General features: G+C 48.1%; 1 protein-coding gene across 3 annotated transcripts in view; it reads left to right on the top strand.

The window, feature by feature from the left end:
• ARHGAP24 (Rho GTPase activating protein 24) overlaps positions 1-20,539 on the top strand; it is a 1,297,893-nt gene that overhangs the window by 439,358 nt on the left and 837,996 nt on the right. The window contains exon 1 of one of the 3 annotated variants that reach the window (XM_075351884.1): positions 12,957-13,224. The exons of the other annotated variants lie outside the window; for them this stretch is intronic. The gene's annotated coding sequence lies outside the window, so the exon portion shown is untranslated. Of the gene's footprint in view, positions 1-12,956; positions 13,225-20,539 lie in introns of those variants that run through there. 3 annotated transcript variants of the gene reach the window in all.

Raw genomic sequence — 20,539 nt, 5'->3', positions numbered from 1 at the left:
CCCAGCCTCCTCCAGCACGCCGTGCTCCTCTGCCGACACTCACAGATCCGATCGCATACACTCACACACACTCACACACACCCGATCGCATACACTCACACACACCCGATCGCATACACTCACGCACACACACATTGACGATATTGCACATATGCGCTCATACTCACAACATCCGGAGATACCACATGCTTCTGGCCATGTGATCCTCCGGCAGGTCCTGGAAGGTCACAACAGCACAGTATCGAGGCCGAGAAGCAAGCGATATCGCCGGATGCTGTGAGTATGTGGATGCGATGTGATGTATGTGTGAGGTGTGTTTGAGAGTGAGTGTGAGCCGGTGTACACTGGTAACTATGATACACATCGGGTAACCAAGGGACCTTAGTTACCCGATGTGTATAATGGTTACCAGCGTTCACGGCCTCCGTCAAGATCCCAGCATCGCAAGGTTATGTCTGGCGCTGCTGGGATCCTGACGGAGCCGGTGTAGAAGCAAGCGATATCCCAGGATGTTGTGAGTGTGTGGATGTGATGTGTGAGGTGTGTGTGAGAGTGAGTGTGATCTGATGTGTGTGTGTGTACTCACCTGGGAGTCGGGGCTCCGTGTCAGTTGGGCCAGAGCGAGCGTGCATTGCGTGAGGGGGGTGGGGCCTGCAGAGAGCCGGGGCGAGAGGCCAATCCGTGTGGGGGGGCGGGGCCATGGCGAGCCCAGCGGCCAATCAGCTTTGTATCACCGTAAGGACACAATTTTGGAGCATGACAGACAGACAGACAGAATAAGGCAATTATATATATATATATCTATATATATATATAGATATATGTGATGCCCCTGGACTATCAGGTCATCACAGGGTATTGCACAATCTACCCTCCCATGCAGTATCCACCTCCTTCTTGGTTTTGGGTCCCTAACCATATGGTGTTGCCTCTATCAGCCAATCAAATCCTAGATACACCTTGCACCACACCCACCAAACAAACCAGTGGACGGCTTGAGTGGAATAGAGTCGCCCACTTGGGGGGTTAGGGAGGGGAGGGGAGGAGTGTAGTCAGTGGGAGTTGAGAAGTTGAAGTTGGAGGTGAGAGGTGAAAGTGAGAGGAGGTCAGGAGCGGGGCTCCTGGAAAACTGTCTAGGTTGCAGACGGTGGTCTGGGCCTAGAGGAGTCAGACCCCCGGTCATGGCATGGGGCACGGATTTGTCGAGGAGGACAGCCGGCAGCCTTGCACCATCACCGGTCCAGGACCGAGGCACGACGGGGTACGCTGTCACATAGGGTTTGATTCAGAACGTGCCAAGTGTCATGGCAGCATCAGACGCTGTTCACATGACAGACTATAACACTCCACACTGTGGTTTCTCTGGTGCTTCTGAGTTACACAGGCAGGCTTGGGCATCAACCTGCTGTGTGTTCATTTGTGATCAGGCTGGCAGGAGTTAATTTCTACTGGCTTGCTGCTTACCTCTGGGATCACATGTTGTTGGAAGACCTATCACAACTACTAATCACCTTTTTGAGATGGAGGAATGTGTTTTCCCACGATAACTTTTGCTACACCAGTTCATGTGATGTATTATCCCAGTCCTAATGATGACTGTTGTGCTTTGTGCATAGTGTTGTTGTGGGGTTCTCTCGTTGTTTCTTCCCTGTTCCTATTTTCCTCCATGTCACTTGTTGTCTAATGCCTTTGTGTAAGCGTGCTGTGTCATCGAGTTTTGGTTTCCCTTGTTTGCTCTTTTCTGTAGGTTCTATGACTCCTGTCCCGGCCCTCCCCTGAGGTGAAGGAGAGGGGTTAATAGATTAGGGTTGTACAGGAGCAGGGCTAGGAAGGCGGCCCCAACATCATCACCATCAAACATATCTCTGGGATCAGGGACAGCTAGGGCCCCTCTCTAGCCTGAGTGTCAGTTTAGGAGCCCGGGTCCCCAGTAATCCCATCACACCCCATGAAATGTACTATTTGTCTGTAATACTGAATTACCTGCTGTTCTAATTCTCATTGATTCACGTGTGATCCGTCAAGACCCACTCTTTTGCTCCATCACCTCAAGTCCGTGCTGCTCACCCAGATCTATGGCTTAATTAACCTGATTAGATTACCCCTATAAAAGGTGACATTTTGTTATATTGACCACTCCTGAATTCAATGTGGTCTTACGTTTAACCCATTCTTTCACAAATGTTAAACACACAAAGCAATGATACTTAATAAAAAAAATCTGATTCAGTTATCAAGAGGTGAATCCCAATACATGTTACCACTTTTGGTATAAAATTAAGAATTTGCTGTGACATGTTTTCTTCTATTATTAGTAATTTTTTAATCTGGATACACTTTAATCTGAGTTCACCTGAATACACATTTTCCTCTGTTATGCTATAATGTTCACTCTACAAGATATAAAGTGTACAAGACGTAGACACTATGACATGTATTCTGTCTGCTAAGACAAATGTCTCCTTTTAAATCACAGTTTAATCACTGTTAATGTAGCAGAGAGTAATTAGAAGCTGATAAGGCTGAAAGGGTATCAGGAGGATGGTTTGTGGATGGACGCCCTGGCATTACCACCATCATTGTTTTTTTGGACACATCCCAGCTACTAAAGAATTTCCCTGAGGTATTAAAAATTATAAGATGGATTCTACTGTTTTTATATTTTCCAAATTAAATCCAATTAACATTTTTGTAATTCTATATTAGTTATTGATAAGCTTGGCATTTAGAGAACATTTCCACATTGCAAAACTACAACAGTTTTTCGGCTGGATATTTGCTTGCGGAATATCTGCTGCACTTCAAAGTGCCAGGATGGTTTGTGAGAATTTAAGAAATGACATGCACACACTATGAAAAATATCTTCCACATAAATTTATATAAACTATGGATATGAAATCTGCATGATATAGATTTATGCTGAAGATGTCAGTGCGAATTTCATACTTTACAATACGAGACATGAAATGTGCAGCTCCACAATGCCTTGACATCTGCAGTGGTGAATACTTTGGTTATTTCTGCAGAATCTGCAGGATAATACCCACTGGGGTGATTGTGTGCAGTCAGTAAGTGTTGCAGACAGGAGAAAAGGAAGAGAGAGGGACTGCACTGACACTGTGTGTGTGCGCTTGTGGGGCTCCTGCAGTGCCAGTGTGGACAAATCGTGCTGTGTAGTGATGAGCAAACCTGTGAATATTTGGGTCTGCTGAACCAGCATGGGAAAATAAATTTGGGATTGGTGAGCTAATGTGACGCTGAACTTAACACTGAGCAACAAACCCCATACAAGTCAATGGAGATGAGATGTTTTAAAACAGCTGTAGTAAGCGCTAGAGGACTGTTTTGGAAGTCAAATGGTAAGAGTAAGAGTAGGATAGTTATACATACCATGTTTCCTTGTGGACCATGCTGCAGTCAGACTTTCTTCCGGGCCCGCTAATTGAGGTTCATGAATATTCACTGCTTCCCCGCCTACCCTCGGTTCTACTGTCTGTGATTGGCAGACTACCATACATTCCTCCCGCCCTGTGTCCGCATCTGTGATTGGCTGCAGTCAGTTTGCCATATAGTAGTGTAAAAGGAAATAAATTATTTTAAAAAATGACGTAGGCTCCTGCCATATTTTGATAGCCAGGGTGGGTAAAACAACACTGCAGGCTTCAGCTCCCAAATGTGAGCTTTACTGTGGCTTGATATCAAAATAGAGGTGAAAAAAAATAGAGAGCTGGGGGCTGGTATTATCAGAATGGGAGACGCCATGGATATTTACCCTCAGCCTAAAAATACCAGCCTGCAACTGCCCAGAATTGTCACATTCATTAGATTCGTCAATTCCGGGCTTTACCCAGCTCATCCCAATTGCCCTGGTGGGGTGACAATAGGGGTAATATAAGGTGTTAATGACAGTTGTAATTTGTGAGCTGCAATGAAGCCCCAGATTAGTAATGGGAGACGTCTATGAGAACCCCATTTCTAATCCTGTGAAAAGAAATAGAACACAAACACTGCAAAAATCCTTTATTTGAAATAAAATACACACATTAAAAGACCCTTGCAGATCCAACGTAATCCATAGGAAGTCTGATGATGATCCCGTCACTGCTACATCTAGAGCCTGGAGAGTGGAAAACACATCCACTCTCTTCAGGCACTGGGAAACACTGACAGCTGCAGGGGAGCTGTGAGTAGTGATATCACTCAGTTCACTGGAGGTCACAACCGGGTTCCCACAGTATGACCGGACTGTCTGAAATGCCTGTGACCCGTAATCCAACAGTCCAGCAGTGACTTTAACCTGGCAGCATTTTCATTTTCAAGCCAATGCTTGGCTTTCATTTTCAAGCCAACTTTCATTTTCAAGCCGGATTGTGGGTCACAGCCATGTCCCGCAGTCTGACAATCCAGCAGCACTTTCACTTTCACTATGAAGCTGCTGCCCGACTGTTGGGGGTCATCTCCTCTTTTTTTTGCCAAGAGATGCAGCTTTAGTGCTGACATTTATACACCACATTCCTGCACCAAATCTGCATCTCCTGCCGAAAAACCGCATCAAAACTGTTTTTTTGTCAAATCGCATCTCTTGGTCAAAAAAACGGTTTTCTGACAGGAGATGAAGGTCTGATTGAACTCAGTTCACCTGAGGTGAAGTTACTGAGTTCAAGGACTGTGGAAACCTCCAGCTGTGACTGCACATAAATTCAATGACATTACCACTCACAGCTGTTGCTCAGTCTGTCTATGCCTGTAGCGCAGCGGGTTGTCATGTTCTGTTTTCACTTACAAGAGTAGTAATCAAGGGTGTTTGGGGGGGTCTAATAGACCTGCCCCATTACTAATCTATCATTATCTATCTGTCATTATATATTTACATTACCCTGATTGCCCTGGTAATATAAGGATTTAATGACAGCTCATAGCTGCCATTAAGCCCTAGATGAGCCGGGTAAAGTGCCAATGGATGTGACAATTCTGGGAGGCTTTAGGCTGCTATTTTTAGGCTTGGGACGGCCAAATAACCATGGACCTCCGCAGCCTGAGAATACTCAGCTGTCGGCTTTATCTTGGCTAGGGTATCAAAATTGGGGGGACAGTACGCTGTTTTTTAAAATTACTTAAATAATTAAAAAAGGCCGCATGGTGTCCCTCGTATTTTGATACACAGCCAAGATTGAATTGTAAAGCGCTGCGGAATATGTTAGCGCTATAGAAATAAATATTATTATTATAATTATTAAGATATTGCGCACAGCTGGGGGCTGCAGCCAGTAGCCGTATGCTTTATCTGCGCTGGGTATCTATCCTTGGAGCACCCTATGCCATTTTATTTATTCTTACAATTTGCTCAGGCAGACAGACAACCTCTGTGAGGGCAACCCATCAGAGACGCCGGCAGTTTGACTACAGCCAATTACAGATGCTGTCACAGACGGTGGGCAGGAGAAGCAGTGAACATGAATGAGGGATAATGAGCGGACCTGGAAGCAGTGTTACAGCTGTGTCATGGAGACTGGTAAGTATGTCCTGTATTAACTTTTTCTTTCTTTATTTCTTTTTTTTCACAGTGATTTCCCTGACCAATCACAGCTCTGATGGCTCCGGAAGTGCCCACAGCCTAAAAGCTTGCTGATTGGATGCTCTGCAACCTTTCAACCAGCTTTATTTAGGTGACAGACCAGAACAGAAACCGGACGTACAGTGAAAAGTCTGTGTTCGGTACGGACAACAAACTTTACAGTCTGGGTTCGCTCATCCCTAGTGCTGGGCAGTCAATTCAGGCAGTAGTTGCTCTGGAACTTGCAAGCATTGTCAGTCAAGTTTAGGGTAAATTCACACAACCATCCCATTTTTGCGGTCTGTAAAAAACAGTCCTGTTTTTCCTCATATGCATCCGTGTGACATCTGTGTGACAACCGCATCCGTTCTGTGCTGTATAAAGTCTGTTTTACGTCCAAGTGCCTTCCAGGTTTTTTTTTTGCGGACAGCAAAATAACTGGAAGGAGGGTTACATACAGTCAAAAGCTAGAAAGATAGCTGGATAGATAGCTAGATAGATAGATAGATAGATAGATAAGAAAGACATAAAGTCCCATTCCCCTGCATTTTGTAATCTTGCACCCTTTAGTGCCGTTCATGTGGCAAATTCATAATTTTCCCCCAATAAACGACGTGGGGTCCCCCCTATTTTTTGTAGCCAGCTAAGGTGAAGCAGACAGCAGCAGCCTGCAGACCGCAGCTGGCAGCTTCACCTTGGCTGATAATCCAAATCAGAGGGCACACCACGTTGTTATTTTAAATTAAATAAATAATTTAAAACAAAAAAACGTGGAGTCCCCCCCAATTTGGATCACCAGCCAAGGTAAAGCAGACAGCTGTGGTCTGGTATTCTCAGACTAGGGACCCTCCCCAGCCTAAAAGTAGCAGGCTGCAGCCTCCCCAGAAGTTGCTTGTCCATTAGATGTGCCAGTCCTTGCGCTTCGCCTCGGCTCATCTCATTGCCCTGATGCAGTGGCAAATGGGGAAATAAATGAGGTTGATACCAGTTATGTAATGTCACCTGGTATCAGATACCCGACATCACTAACCTAGTCAGTAATAAAAAAAAATAGACGACAAAAAAAAATTTATTTGAAAAAACACTCCGCAGCACATTCCCTCTTTCACCAATTTATTGAAAAAAAAAAAGAAAATCCAGGTCCAGAGTAATCCAATAAGGGGGTCCCATAACGATCCATACTCACTGTCCCAGCCAATGAAGAACAAAATTGTTCTTGGCTGGGAGAGCAGTACAGTGACCTGAGCTAACCTCATTAGGTCAGGCCAGGTCACCGCAGGGTATGACGAGCGCTGATGTCATAAGATTAGCTCAGTTCATTACCTGGGACCATGAACTCCGCTGAACTCGTGACATCAGAGCTCGTCACATTCCATGGCTGCCACGTTCTCAAGTGAAGTATTGCGGGAGCCCATGACGTCACTGCTAGTCACAGCCTCGGGCTGCCCACAAGGCTTGCGGTGAGAACACGGAGGGCATGGAAGTCAGTGATGAGCGCTGACGTCACGAGTTTAGCAGAGATCATCATCACAGGTAATGAACTTAGCTAACCTCATGACAGCAGCACTCGTCATCCCCGCAGCTGCTCACACTGCTGTGAGCAGCTACGGGGCTGGCAGGGGCATCGATAGACGGAAGCCACACTGAAGTGCTTCTGTTGCGCCCCTGAAACCCTCAAGGCACTACAGGGAACTGCATCCTCTTGTGGATGCAGGACCTACCCCCTGGAACTTGGAGTACGAGTGCTGATTCCACCAACACACATCTAAAATCTTAGTTCTCCTCTCCACACTGGGAATAGACGGTTAACCATGTAAGGGGATGGTCGCCATGGGAATGAGTCCCTGGGTATAGCCAGCCTGGTGGGAGGGGTCAGTGAGTCAGTAGTGAGGAGGACAGAAGGGAGCACACAGGAGAGGTGTGTGGACGTGTAACGGTGACCCTGGGGGCACAGGAGAGAGGTTGCCAGGACGGGTACCGAGATACTGCTGGCACAGGAGCACGAATGGGGCACAGGGCTCTTAGTCAAGCGCAAGTTTCAGACTGTTTGACAAACACCTGCACGGTGTGGACACCTTCACGGACTTCATGGAACCAAATAATCCGGGGGCATCAGCAGTAAACTAGGATCAGGGTTCGGACACTTACCTCCCCGCAGGGTCCGCACTGCTCACCATACGGAGAAGGAGAATGTACTCCAAAGGGGACAGTTGGGGTCCACAAATGCTCCACGCTACGGGAGACTCAATCTACAGAGAGTGCCGGTGACAGAGCAACCTGGGTCACTCACTACATTGGCACTGGTCCTCCTTGGACCTGAACCAGCAATCCCTGGGTCCACAGTGAGTAGACACTGTTAAAGACAATCTGGTGTGGTCTCCGTTATTGCCCCCACTACATCTCCCAGACACAGCCCTACCTGCGGAGGGCCTACCATCACAGCTGCCACTACCACCATCCCTGGGAGTACCCACATTGAGCCGCGGCGGTTCTCCATAATTAACCGCAACCCGCAGGTGGTGTCACATGACAAAAACTCTTATCTCCCCTGTAAATACCCCCCATTAACAAAAGGGGCCCAGAGCACGGGACCGGGCAACGGCCACCAGAGTGACATTCCCATTTGTTACCGCCTGGGACCGAGTACCCCCTTCTCTGGGCGCTACACTTCTATGTGGCTTCCTTGTATTTAGCGGTCCCATTGACTTGTATTGTGTTGCAGCCTGTATTTTGCTGAACAGAAACAGACATGTTCCATAATATTGGAATGGACAAATGGGCACGGATGGCTCACGGAGGCACTTCCGTGTGCCATCTGATCCTACACAAAATACATTGAAAACATGGTCTTGTCAGTAGGTCCGCAAAACAAAGCAACGGACCAGGACAAAAGGAAAGGTCGTCTGAATGAGTCCTAAGGGGAGGTGCGCGGTATGTTGATTAAGCGGGCAGAACGGTGCATTGAGCTTTTGACCATGCCAAGGGAACTCTCATTTGCATATGAAATTAAACTGTTTTTCTAGTCAACTAAAGAATAAAATCTATACTGCAGGTAAGAGTTTTATAGGGGCTAAATACTCTTCTATAGAACTTTATAATTGAGTTCTGGGGATGACAGACTAACTTTAACCCCCTCCCTCTGCTGCCAATTTTCATTTTTGCCCTTTTTTTCTCCCCTTTTTCTAAGAACCATAACTTTATTATTTTTCAGTCCACATAGTTGTGTGGGAGCTTGTTTTTTTGCGGAAGAAGTTATAGTTTTGAATCACATTATTACTTTTAATGTTCAATGTATAGACAAATAGGAAACATTTTTTAACTGTGGTGAAATTTGGAAAATAATGCAATTCTGCCATGATTTTTTCTGTTTTGCCAAATCTGGCACCAGAGATAGCGCTACGTGTGGGCGCTGACTCCTATGCCATAGTGAAGAGTACAGGAAATACTTCTAGATACTACTGTGCAAGCGCCGGACATAAATGAAATGGCCAGCATGAAGCATGTAAAATGCGACCCGATGCACACGCCAATCAAACCAGCTGTGCATTTCTGGAATTTGGATTAAAGGTTTATCAGCAATCAAGCATAAAATCTGTGAAGTAAAGGTATCATTGCGTTCAGCTTCCTAGCGCTAGTGTGGAACTGGCTTTATTATACATATGAACATTCTGATGGTTGGTTCCCTTTAATGGCTGAGTTATTTAGAGGGCACACCAAATTTACACTGTAAAGCAGGGTGTTGTGCGGTATGTGCGTATATTTATGTATGCCGCGGTGTTTGTGTGTTGGGTGTTGTGTGTGTGCAGCGTTGTCTGTGTGTGTGGGTGTCTGTGTAGGGCGGTGTTTGTGGTTCCCAGTGTGTGTGTGTGTGTTGTGCAGTGCGCGCGTGTGTGTGTGTGTGTTGGGGGGAGGTGTGCACCTCCCATCGTGCTCCATCCCCCATGCTGCACACCCCCCATCGTGCTCCATCCCCCATGCTGTGCACTCCCCATCGTGCTCCATCCGCCATGCTGCGCACTCCGAAACGTGCTCCATCCGCCATGCTGCGTAATCTCAAACGTGGTCCATCCGCCATGCTGCGCACTGCCAAACGTGCTCCATCCGCCATACTGCACACTCTCCATTGTGCTGCATCCCCCATGCTGCGCACTCCCAAACGTGCTCCATCCGCCATGCTGCGCACTCCCCATCGTGCTCCATCCGCCATGCTGCGCACTCCCAAACGTGCTCCATCCGCCATGCTGCGCACTCCCAAACGTGCTCCATCCGCCATGCTGCGCACCCCCCATCGTGCTCCATCCGCCATGCTGCGCACTCCCAAACGTGCTCCATCCGCCATGCTGCGCACTCCCAAACGTGCTCCATCCGCCATGCTGCGCACTCCCAAACGTGCTCCATCCGCCATGCTGCGCACTCCCAAACGTGCTCCATCCGCCATGCTGCGCACTCCCAAACGTGCTCCATCCGCCATGCTGCGCACTCCCAAACGTGCTCCATCCGCCATGCTGCGCACTCCCAAACGTGCTCCATCCGCCATGCTGCGCACTCCCAAACGTGCTCCATCCGCCATGCTGCGCACTCCCCAACGTGCTCCATCCGCCATACTGTGCACTCACAAACGTGCTCCATCCGCCATGCTGCGCACTCCCCATCGTGCACCATCCGCCATGCTGCGCACTCCCAAACGTGCTCCATCCGCCAGGCTGCGCACTCAAAAACGCGCTCCATCCGCCATGCTGCGCACTCCCAAACGTGCTCCATCCGTCATGCTGCGCACTCCCAAACGTGCTCCATCCGCCATGCTGCGCACTCCCAAACGTGCTCCATCCGCTATGCTGCGCACTCCCAAATGTGGTCCATCCGCCATGCTGCGCACTCCCAAACGTGCTCCATCCGCCATGCTGCGCACTCCCAAACGTGGTCCATCCGCCATGCTGCGCACTCCCAAACGTGCTCCATCCCCCATGCTGCGCACTCCCAAACGTGGTCCATCCGCAATGCTGCGCACTCCCAAACGTGCTCCATCCCCCATGCTGCGCACTCCCCATCGTGCTCCATCCCCCATGCTGCACCAGCATCAGCCTCTCTGCCCGCAGCATCAGCCTCTCTGCCCGCAGCATCAGCCTCTCTCCTCCCAGCATCAGCCTCTCTCCTCCCAGCATCAGCCTCTCTCCTCCCAGCATCAGCCTCTCTCCTCCCAGCATCAGCCTTTTCTGTCCCCAGCATCAGCCTCTCTCCTCCCAGCCTACCCCAGCCTCAGCCTCCCCCAGCATCAGCCTTTTCTGTCCCTAGCATCAGCCTCTCTCCTCCCAGCATCAGCCTCTCTGCCCCCAGCATCAGCCTCTCTCCTCCCAGCATCAGCCTCCCCCAGCATCAGCCTCTCTCCTCCCAGCATCAGCCTTTTCTGTCCCTAGCATCAGCCTCTCTCCTCCCAGCATCAGCCTCTCTCCTCCCAGCATCAGCCTTTTCTGTCCCCAGTATCAGCCTCTCTCCTCCCAGTCTACCCCAGCCTCAGCCTCCCCCAGCATCAGCCTTTTCTGTCCCTAGCATCAGCCTCTCTCCTCCCAGCATCAGCCTCTTTCCTCCCAGCATCAGCCTCTCTCCTCCCAGCATCAGCCTCTCTGTCCCCAGCATCAGCCTCTCTCCTCCCAGCATCAGCCTCCCCCAGCATCAGCCTCTCTCCTCCCAGCATCAGCCTTTTCTGTCCCTAGCATCAGCCTCTCTCCTCCCAGCCTACCCCAGCCTCAGCCTCCCCCAGCATCAGCCTCTCTTCTCTCAGCCTCCCCCTCCCAGCCTTCCCCAGGATCAGCCTCTCTCCTCCCAGCCTCCTCCAGCACACCATGCTCCTCTGCTGACACAGATTCGATCGCATACACACACACCCGATTGCATACACTCACACACACCCGATCGCATACACTCACACACACCCGATCGCATACACTCACGCACACACACATTGACGATATTGCACATACGCGCTCACACTCACAACATCCGGAGATACCACATGCTTCTGGCCATGTGATCCTCTGGCAGGTCCTGGAAGCTCACTGCACAGTATCGCCGCTGAGAAGCAAGCGATATCCCAGGATGTTGTGAGTGTGTGGATGCGATGTGATGTGTGTGTGAGGTGTGTGTGAGAGTGAGTGTGATCTGATGTGTGTGTGTGTGTGCGTGCGTGTGTGTATGTTCCGCCGCTGCAGGACCTTGATGCGCTGGTAACTATGCTACCATGGTTACCAGCGTATCCCGTCCCCCGCTCGCACGGGAGCCCACACCAGCATACGGCGGCAACCCCAGCAATGCGAGGGTATGTGTCGGCTGGGTTGGCGGCGTACGCTGATCTGGGCTCCCGGGGGTACAGTACTCACCTGGGAGTCGTGGCTCCGTGTCGGTCGGTTCGGGGAATGCGTGCAGGGGGCGGGGCCAGAGCGAGCATTGCGTGATGGGGGCGGGGCGTGGGCGAGTTGCCTGGGCGAGCGGCCAATCCGTGCGGGGGGCGGGGCCATGGCGAGCCCAGCGGCCAATCAGCTTTGTGTCACCGTAAGGACACAATTTTGGAGCAAGACAGACAGACAGACAGACAGACAGAATAAGGCAATTATATATATAGATGGGGCAGCACCCATGAGCGATTATTTTCTCAGCCCTAATTGGACCGAGAAACCAATTGCAGCATGCTGCAGGTGGAATGCGATCCTGTTTCACTCGCATCCATTCAAGTCTATGGGGCGAGAGAAAAATCGCATTATACACACATTACTGCGGAGTGCAATGCGATTCTCGCATCAACCGGCAACGGAGGAGATAAATCCTGCCCTCCCCTCCGGAGCGCCAGCCCTCCCCTCCGCAGCGCCGGCCCTCCCCTCCTCAGCAGCGGTCCTCCTCGCCGCAGCGCCGGCCCTCTCCTCCACAGCGCCGGTTCTCCCCTCCGCCACTGCGGTCTAATCGCAGGATCAGACCACAGTCGCATGACACTCGTTTCCCGCTGCGCTGCAAGCGTGAGCTGAGTGTCATGTGAGGTAACGCACTAATCCCCGTGTGGCCTCAGCCTTACACAAGCTGCACACTGACTACATTGTATCAGTGTCATATCTTCACTGTTGCCCCATGAAAAGATAGAATACAATATTTACAGATAATGAGGGGATATACTCACTGTACATACAGATACTTATAGAGAAATCTTTGTTTATGGTGCATTGTTTTACTATCTACAGAGTAAGGAAATAGGAAGACATGCTGATGTAACCCTTGTAGCAGTTTTCATCCTTCCTCTTTCTGCACCGTTCCTCCTTTCTGCTGGTGACAGTACTGGGTTCTGTATCTCCTCTGTAGTATTGCACTGGCTGCCTGTGTAATCTGAGACCAGAGAGGGCTGTCCTGCTCCTTCTCCCAGCCTCTTGCACTGTGCAGTGTAGTGACACAATTCACACACAATCAGTCCATACAACTTCAGGACACCACATAGGACCCCTAATCCGAGCCTGCAGTGGGGTCTCCATCATTATAGGGGTCTCTGCATGGCCAGACTGCATTTCTGGGAAGAACTTCATCTCACTGACAAGACATATTTATCTGATTGCTCCCTTGCCTTGGATTTAAATTGGATTTACTTATTCTAGACATCATTTGCTGCTCTTGATCTGATCTGTTGTTGGAAAGGGTAAGTGTTAAGTGTTCAGTTTCTCTGCCTAGAAATGACTTCTTTAATTATTGACACTGAAAGTTCTTCTGCTTTCTTAGAAAGGAGCAGCTGTCTTGTGGAATGTGTCTTGGTGACTGGGGGACTCTGTTCTCCCATAGGGTTAGTCCAAGGTCTGGAGTCATTGGGTACACATCATGCCCCTGCGTCACTTCTGACTTCACTAGGATTATACTCTGTAGGTCTGTCCTATAGGATTAGGACCAGGGGACTTTTTTTCTTCTAAAAGAAACAGTCCGCATGCTTGTGATGTAAAGGATACCCTAAGCTAAGTTTGCAGCTGCTACTATATGAGCGCTCGCATCTATAAAGAATTTGAGTAGACAGCACCCTACAGATGATCTTATATTTCAGAAATTGTCAGTATAACACATGTGTCTGTGTTTATTTATAAAATGGGCCATGTTCCTTTTAGTAGCATGTGTGCGCGGTGACATTAGGGTCGTTGTGGTTCGTTGTACGGTATTTGAGAATATTGATACATTATAAACAATTATTTCTACCATTGATGATTAATGTTCAAACTCATCATCATAGATGTCAAATATTTGTTAAAATATTCTATTAATTTTGAGAACATTAAAGGGAATCTGTCACCAGGGTTTTACCACCTAATCTGAGAGCAGCGTAATATAGGGGCAGAGATCCTGATTCCAGCGATGTGTCACTTTGATAAAATTACTGATTAATCAGCAGGAGATTATCATTAAAGGACTACTTGGAATGCTGCCAGGTAGTCCAGCATATTTATGAGCTCTGTATAACTGCTAGATCTGCTGCAGAGAAAACATTGATTTTATCAAAATGACAGCAAACAGCTCAGTATGTGACCCATCACTGTAATCAGGGTCTCTGTCTCTACATTATGATGCTCTCAGATGGGGGAGCAAAAACCTGGTGACAGATTCCCTGATTCCAGCAGTGTGCCACTTATACTATGTCCGCATGCTGCAGTATTGTGTTGTCACACAAAAACGCACCCTGTGGCAGAAAAACACACTTTGTTTGCGCGTTGTTTTTCCTTGCATTTTTTTTTTTTAGTAAAATCAATGGCAGGAAGACAAAACCGAACAAAGACTTAAGATGCTGCTTCTTTTTTATGCACCCAAAACTGCTAGGAAAAAAGAAGCAATGTGTGCCCAGCACTTCTGAATTTGCTGGGAAAGGGATAGATACGCAGTTTTGGGCAACAAAATGCAGCAAAAAAACACAATGCGCACACAAGCCTTACTGATGAGTGTAGCTTTGATAAAATCACTGATTAATCAGCAGTAGATTATCATTAGAGGACTACTTGGCGTGTGTACCGCCCTGAGAGGGGCCCGGCCGCTTCGTCCGCTTGCTCCGAGCCGCTCGAGGTCCGGGCTCGAGTTGTCGGTGGCACGAGCGTCTCCGGACCGGGGGCCACGTCGCTCTGTTAGAGGGGACAGGTAGCGGGGTGGTGGTGGTGTGGGACGAGGCGCGCAGCCGGGGAGGGCCGCATTGTCGACCTACGGGTCGTGACGCCACCCACGGGTTGTGGTGACGGGATGCACCACCGCTGCGGCTGGAATAAAGGCGGGCTCGTCCGGGATCGGTGTTGCGGCCGCAGCTCAGATGTCAGCCCCTCCGTGGGTAGGGGCGGTGTGTCCCGGAGCCCGGCTTGGGGGGGGAGACTGCAAGCGCTGATGTTGTTGTCGGGGTGCAGGGTGCCGTGCTGCGGTGTAGTGTCGTGCCCGGATGGCACTGGTGTACTCACGATTCATTCACACTTAGAGTCACTGGTAAACCAAAGTTCGGATGTGGTCGATTCCCGTGGCCGGCTGCTGATGTCCCCTGTGGGGTTGATGGTGGCCCCTTTTCCCATGCACCTCTGTATGTTGTGTTTCGGCTCCCCTGCCTGGGCAGTGGTAGCCCGCTCCCCGGCGTTGAGCTGCCGGAAGAGCCCTCGGTTGCCCGCAGGCGCTGGCCCGTCGGGTGTTTGGCCCTTGGCGGTGGCGCTCACCCGGTTTCGGTGGGCTTTTGCCTTCTTTTGGGACTTTAGGTGTAGATGAACCCGTGAGGTCCAGCCAGTAATCAGTCAATCTGCCTATACTCAGTGGCTTCTAAGCTAGGACGGGGTCTGAGTACCCGGTTTCTGGTGCTCCGGTACACGGTTGACTCCCCAGTTCAGGACCGGCGGGCTCCAACCCAGGCCCGGTCCGAAAGGTTCCGCCGGTTGCTGTACCGGTACTCCTGCAGGTGGCCACCACCGTCTTCCTGCTGGACGTTTTCCAAGGGGCCCAGGCTCCTACCCGGGTCCCTGACAGCTTCTCTCCTTTTCACCTCCTCTCACTGTCACTGTACACTCTGTTCTGCTTGAACGTCCTGCCTCAGGACAGTAGTCTCCTCCGTGGGCGTGTCTTTCTGACTGACTCCGCCCACCTGGTGTACCCTACTGGCCCTGAGGGAGGTATCAGGTCTCCCTTTCGGGTGACGTGTGTGTGACCTCACAGGGGGTGGGGGTAGGGGTGTAAGTGGTAGGTGTTATTACCTGTGACCCCTGGGGTCCAGGGCGTCACACATGCTGCAGGTAGTCCAGCATATTCATGAGCTCTGTATAACTGCTAGATCTGCAGCAGAGAAAACATTGATTTTATCACGACAGCAAACAGCTCAGTAAGTGACACATCGCTGGAATGAGGGTCTCTGTCTCTACATTATACTGCTCTCAGATGAGGTAGCAAAGGCCTGGTGACAGATTCCCTAAAAGTCTCCTTCTTCAAGGAAATCTCCAGATAATGGTAACAATAACAGGGTAGGAAATTGATTCTTGCTATATGTTTTGATGACATATGACACTTTGACGTCATATTACTGGTTGCCCTCATTGTCCATAAGAGTAAGGGGTACTTTACACGCTGCGACATCGCTGCCGATATATCGTCGGGGTCACGTCGTTAGTGATGCACATCCGGCGCCGTTAGCGACATCGCAGTGTGTAACACAAATCAGCGACGATCAACAAGCGCAAAAACGTGCAAAATCGTTGCTCATTGACACGTCTTTTATTTCCTTAATATCGTTGCTGCTGCAGGTACGATGTTGTTCGTCGTTCCTGCGGCAGCACACATCGCTATGTGTGACACCGCAGGAACGACAAACATCTCCTTACCTCCGTCCACCGGAAAAGGAGGAAGGAAGGAGGTGGGCGGCATGTTCCGGCCGCTCATCTCCACCCCTCCTTTTCTATAGGGCGGCGGTTCAGTGACGCTGCTGTGACGTCGCTGTGACGCTGAATGAACCACCCCCGTAGAAAGGAGGCGGTTCGGCAGTCACAGAGCAGGTATGTGCGTGTGACACTGCCGTAGCGATAATGTAAAGTACCCCTAAGTGGTAGTCAGAGACATTCCTGTGGACTCAGCTGGCACCTACCAGAAGAATTCAGCAAGTGGAGTGCTCCAGTCATGTGGCCACGAAGACCTGGTGTTCTCAGAAAGATATTGTTATGTTTTAGTCATATGTACAGTTTTATTCTTGATATAAGGAAGACTACTAGATTTTTCTTTTTCCTCTGTGCCCATCTGATCCAAACTTATGCCTTCCCCGCCCCCTTTAACCAACTGCACATTTCTTCCTTGGCCATTTCCTTATTTTTGTCTATAATAGAGGTCCTGTAATATAGGCCGAATTGGTTAAAGGGAAGATTTGCCGGACTTTCAATCAGCTCCTGATAGTTTTCCACCTTCTGGTTGAGCAATTTCTAATTGTAGAAAGTGGTACAAATGCGTCTCAATTTACTTTCCTCTTGGGACCAATGATCTATAGTGGTTGTTGATAACCGTTCTAATATTGTATGGTTATTTATTAGATTGATGAGACCTTACAGTTATTGATATATGATGTATGCAGCATATTAATGATCTCCAATAAAAGACCATCATGGTAAAGATCTTTTTGCAGTACTAGATTACTGTTCAAGCTTGAACATCATGTTGGTTCAGTGTGTGATAAAAATTAAAGGGGTTGTGCCAAGGTCCATTCCTGTACATAGGCTGTTTTTGATAACTTGCCACAGTATGACCTAACTACTGTAACTATTGCGCAAGCACACATCTCTTCTGATTAGATGAAAATTACTCATTGCATTGATTGAACATCCTGATTTATTCTCCTGATGCTACATGTCCAACATGTATGCACTGTACTCCAGAGACTCAGGGATAACTCCCTATCGCTAAATATGAGAAATGTGACATCTGCCTGGAACCACAGTCCCAAGATGGCTGATACAGACAGGATAGAGGAAAGCTGCTTACTAAGCAGAATCCTGAGAACCCTGAAACCCTTCAACCCCTATACAGGGATTTGGAATTACTACAGGGCCCCGGAGATCACTACCTGTGGAAAGCTGAGTCCAAGAAGAGTAGTTGACAAGCAGGGTCAAACCAGGAGATACAAAAAAGGGACAAAATCAGCAGACAAGGGCGTAGTCAGGAAATCAGGCAGAGGTCAAAACCGAAGATGGCAGTGAGGTACAAAAATGGCAGGTAGGAGAGTAGTCAGAGAGCAGGCAGGGGTCAAAACAGGAATCAATATCCAGAGCAGGGAGAACCAGAGACTAGCAGGAATACAAAACTATATCTGGCAGTGACCAGCAGACAAAAGAGGGAATTAGAAGAGTGTGGTGTCTTCCCATTGGCTGTAGGTGAATGGTGGTAACTTCAGCTGGAAGATACATGCCACCTACAGTCAGCCAGTGGTACTGCAGGTCCCAGGGAAACCCAGCTTAGTGGATGAGCGGAGCCTGCGCCCACCAGAGCCACTCGCACCGACTCCTCTCCTATCACCAGCACAGTCCAGGCCGGGAATACAGCAGTGCCTGGTGACTGAAGCAGAAATCGCAGGAGCGGACTTTGGTGAGGACGTGACACCCGGCATTTGAACACAGGAGCAAACAACAGGACGTGAGCGGTAGCCACAGCGCTCACTTCCTGTTGATTAACTCTTTCGTCCGAAGGTAGGGAGACAGAAGCCGGAGCTGATTGTATGTGGGGCTCATGTGATGTCATAACGTCACGTGCGCCTTGGTACCGCTGAAACCATGGCAGCCATGGAGGTGAGTATAGGCTTTTTAATTTTGCCTGGGCAAACATGTGGAATCAGAAGTGGTTGCCCTAGTAGTGGACAACCCCTTTACATTTCCGCTGACTGCAATGGAAAGCTCATATACCTACTCAAAAACACAAACCAAACTCTATGCACACCAAAAATATCAAAGAGATATCTATATTATAAAGAAATCACAAATAAATTCAAGAAGAAGCACCTCTGAAAAGATTTTAAACACAAAAACAAGACATGTATCACCAATCACATAACAATATGAAGGACCAGAAATACAGCATGGTTAACTATAATACGCTAATTCAATCCAAATCCTGCAAGGAATAATATGTCAGAATGCTTGAGGCACAACATAAATGCTCAATGTACAAATACATTTTTTACCCCTAGATTGTGAAAGGCCATACAATTTCCAAATAAAGTGTGAACAGTCTCTTCTTACCTCAAAATTCCTGGTATCTTCAGCATTAGATCAGAAAGACAGGAAAAAGAGCATTGGGAGAGACCTCTTCTTATCTCAGCACTTAATGCTAATAATAATAATAATATTCAACATCTTTATTTATATAGCACCATCATGTTCAGCAGGGTTTTACAATTCAGAGGGGACATTTACAGACAGTATCAGTCATCTCATAATTCAACAGATACCAAAAGGACCCTGCAAGTGAGCTTACAATCTATGAGCACTTCTGGTAGCTCCAGTATTAGATCAGACAGACAAAGTGGACAACAATGTGAACAGCCTCGTCTTACCTCAGCACTCCTGGTACCTCCAGTATTATATGAAAATAACAGGGTGAACAGCAGTCTGAGCAGCCTCCTTTTACTTCAGCCCCCTTGGTATCACCAGGAGTAGATCGAAAAGACAAGGTGAACCGAGGATCAGAAACCTCTTACATCAGAACTCCTGGTATCTCCAAAATTAGATAAAAAGAAAGGATGAACAGCAGTGTGAGCAGCCTCTTTTTACCTCAGCATCCCTGGTATCACAAGTACTAGTTCAAACAAATAGGGAGGACAGTGACTTTAACAGCCTATTCTTATCTCAGCATCTCTGGTATCTCTAATAATAGATCAGAAAGACAGGGTGGATAGTAGTGTGACCAATCTATTATTACCTCAATATCCCTAAGTATCTACAGGAATAGGTTAGACATACATGATGGTCAGCAGTGTGAGCAGTTTCTTCTTACATCAGAGTTATTTGTAAAATCTAGAATTAGACCAGAGAGATATGGTTAACAGCAGTGCTAGCAGCCTCTTCTTACCTGAGAATCTCTGGTATCTTCTGTATTATATCAGGATATCCACTGGCAGCATATCTTCCTACACATGAAAGGAGCCGGAGGAGCTTCCTAATGCACATGCTCACAGGCACCTGTCGTAGCCACATACTAGGAGAAATTTCTGTCAGTGTAGCTAGATGGCAACCATTTTGATGTACTCTACAGCAATTACTTTCCTTTGTTATTATATATATTTAGGAATATATTTATATGAACAATTATTAATGTATTTTTTCATTTTTTAATCCCAGAGAAACTTTTTAAAGTGTTCACATTTACACAAGCCTTTATCGCTGAAAGGCAACAGCATTTTGTCAGGTCTTGGAATTTCGGAAGATCTGTGCCGCTGCATTGTTTAGGCTTTAAAAGGCCTCATAAATCACCAAATATGATTGTTTTCTTTTTACTGCACCTTGTACACCGTGTAATATTGCTTTCACAAGCATTAAACATCCCCTGGTAGCCTCTTGGCAGTTGTCTTCACACGGCCGCTGCATTATTGTGCACTCTGTTACTAATATACTAAGGGAATGGCATAGACATCAATAGCAAAGTGTACGCTAATACTACAGCTCTCCAGACCCATATCAAGCATTCAGCTTATGCTGGGCACATCTGGAATATTTTCATGCTGTGTATTTTATACCTATTTTATATATACATTTTTGCTCCTGTTTTGCACAGTGAATGTGTAGGTTACCTATAGAAGTCCATTTGTCTCTATCTCTTCATGGCTCCAATTTACCACTGGGCCACAAAGAGATTAATTTCTATTGCATTCCTAAAAAAAAACCCTAAACAATGGATGCTCGATGTATGGGAAATTCACCCCTAGAAGATTTGTACCCTATACCTCTAAATATTCAGTGTGTCCACCCATATCCTGTCCACCGCAATTAACT

This window comes from Anomaloglossus baeobatrachus, chromosome 1, assembly GCF_048569485.1.
Source record: "Anomaloglossus baeobatrachus isolate aAnoBae1 chromosome 1, aAnoBae1.hap1, whole genome shotgun sequence".
In the NCBI taxonomy this organism is placed as follows: Eukaryota; Metazoa; Chordata; class Amphibia; order Anura; family Aromobatidae; genus Anomaloglossus; species Anomaloglossus baeobatrachus.
The sequence above is the reverse complement of the archived record's forward strand: the minus strand, read 5'-3'. Positions and strand labels throughout refer to the sequence as shown.